Raw genomic sequence first — 2,495 nt, 5'->3', positions numbered from 1 at the left:
AAGTGAGGGAGATTAAATGCTGTAGACAAAGTTTCAATATACTATGGTATGCAGGCTATAGTGTGGTGTTTTCCAGTGCTCTGAGTCACACCTCCAGTGACAGGAAGCACAGCTGCACGCTGGTTGACAAGACAGAAACCTTATAATGTGCAAAGTTGGAGACATGAGGGATGAAAGAGAGATGTTATGATTACAAGGGGGAAAAGATTAGATTAATATCACTGAAGGGAAATATCTCATTCTGTATTGGGACAATAAGAAAGGTGACCTGAGAGAAAGAACTCACCCAATGAAGGTTCAAATATATGAAAATGCAAATTCATTTGGTACAGGAGAGCCTGAAATAAAAATGACTCTTTTTTTATGCAGTTTATTTTTTATTTTGATTTAAAGGCAAAGCTCTGGAAAGCAACAGAGATTCAATCAGTAGCCGTTCTAGCCATAGTATAAGAAGTCCAGGGGCAGTTTCTGTGATGGTTGCTCTAACTGCAGATACTCTGGTGTCCACGGGATCAAGGCTTGATTCCTTGTTACTGGGCATTCCAGTTGGTAACTTGGAGGCAGCAACATCTTTGGGAGGAAACCATCATTTCTTTCTTTCTTTCTTTCTTTCTTTCTTCCTTCCTTCCTTCCTTTCTTCCTTCCTTCCTTTTCTTCTTTCTTTCTTTCTTTCCTTCATTTTTATTTATTCATATACTTTATTGGCCACCTCAGCCATGAGAGTTCTCCAACTTTGAGTCAGAGTCTATGGCAATGGACTTTTCCCTATGGCTATTCCCTTCCACAGGACACCAGAGTCTATGGCAATGGACTTTTCCCTATGGCTATTCCCTTCCACAGGACACCAGAGTGGCTCTCTCCATACAGAGCTTCTTCCTGGGCTCCATTAGGAACAATAGGAGCCCAGGGAAGCCCCACTCTCATCATATAGCTCTGACAACACTCTATGAGCTGATTTCCTCTGGTTCCTTGTGGATGGAACAAGCGAAGCTCTCACTTCCCCAGACTGGGTGGGAACGGCCAGGCTCCGTGGTCTGCCGCCAACTCAGGAGAAGGTAATGGGCTAGGGCTGCAGCTTGCTGAGGCTGCCGAAAGAGTTAAGGATCAGTGTGGCCTTGGGGACATAGGAAAGGGTGCTGAGTGGCCCTGGGGTATGTCCTGGGGGCAGCATAGGCTGGAAACTGGCCTCAGCTTCTCCCTAAGATCGAGGGATAGTAATGGCAGAAAAGTCCTGAGGTCAGAAGGTCACCATCACTCAACTACAGTCTGTGGCCTCTTGGGAGTTAGAAATTATTGACCAGAGTCCCTTGACTGCTGTGGTCCTCCAGGCTGACTGTCTGGTCATCTCCTTGGAGCTCATCAAGCAGCTCTTCATGGACCCCAAAGAAGAGACCCGGCTCCTGCTGGGGCTGTGGGGCCATTTCACACAAGTCAGGTGCAGCCCAACAGATAGGTGCAGACTGACCTGGATAAAGGTGTAGAGATCACCAGCCCTGACTCCTTATATGTGCAGCATCTAGAAGCAGCACAGCATGGGGGTACCCCCTCTGCACCTCTTCTGCCACCTCAACAGTTCATCACCTCTCCTATTCCTGTGCCATGCACCGTGGACTTCAGTTCAGTGCTATGTGATATCAACAACTGTACTGTGGGTAATGCCAGCTTGAGAAATAACAGATTCGGAGCACCAGAGGCCTGGACATGCAACGCAATAGTGGCTGTTAGGTTGAGATTTAAAAAACCAATCCAGGGAAGCCCTGATGTGATGCAAAATCAGGAAGACATCTGCCGAACATCCTGGGAGGCTTTAACAATCCTTTCCTTTGTCACTTGCAGGGTAAACTGATAAAGGGACTCCACACCCTGTCCCCCCTCACTCCCATTGCGGTTTTACAGCCAGGAAGCTGCAGCATAGACTCCAAGAATGACTCTCGATGAGAAACAACCACACGGGGAAGTGCTTTCTCAGGTTCAGTCTCTGAGGTACCCGAAAGGTTGTTAACAGCTGTGGTAGAAGAGGCAGACCGTATCTCAAGCTGATAGCAAACCCAGCAGCAGCAGCAACACAGCTGAATTTTCAGTTGCAAACATTGTGGGGTCATGGGGGATTCCACTGAGCACTTGAGACCAGGTAACCAATGTGTGGCTGGGTCAGATGCCCCAGCAAGGCCTTTGAATGGAGCTGTGAAGATGAAGTCTAAGTTACAATGAACCCTAGGATGTGGGGGATGCCTGGACCGTGGGATGGCTACTGAAGAAAGCTGTAAGCACATGATAGAACCATGGCAATGGAGAGGTCACATGTGCCGCAGGCAGCAGAAATGGAATATTGGGGCTCTCCAAGCCTGTTGGAGCCCAAGGGTACTGGCTCATGTCCCAGATGCTGCACATTGGAGCTGCAGGGTTTCCCCCTCACCCTGCTGGGTTTGGGTCTCGTTTTGGTCTTATCTTCCACTTCTCTGTTTCTCTCATTTGGAAATGCAACGATTAACCTG

The 2,495-nt window shown here is 48.0% G+C and overlaps 1 pseudogene; it reads right to left on the bottom strand.

The window, feature by feature from the left end:
* Nucleotides 1-824: 824 nt before the first annotated feature.
* LOC121432303 lies at nt 825-1,534 on the bottom strand (annotated as a pseudogene).
* Between the last annotated feature and the right edge of the window lie 961 nt (nt 1,535-2,495).

This window comes from Microtus oregoni, unplaced genomic scaffold (genome assembly GCF_018167655.1).
Source record: "Microtus oregoni isolate MIOR12 unplaced genomic scaffold, Mior012 000034F_ref0000314, whole genome shotgun sequence".
Classification (NCBI taxonomy): Eukaryota; Metazoa; Chordata; class Mammalia; order Rodentia; family Cricetidae; genus Microtus; species Microtus oregoni.
The sequence above is the reverse complement of the archived record's forward strand: the minus strand, read 5'-3'. Positions and strand labels throughout refer to the sequence as shown.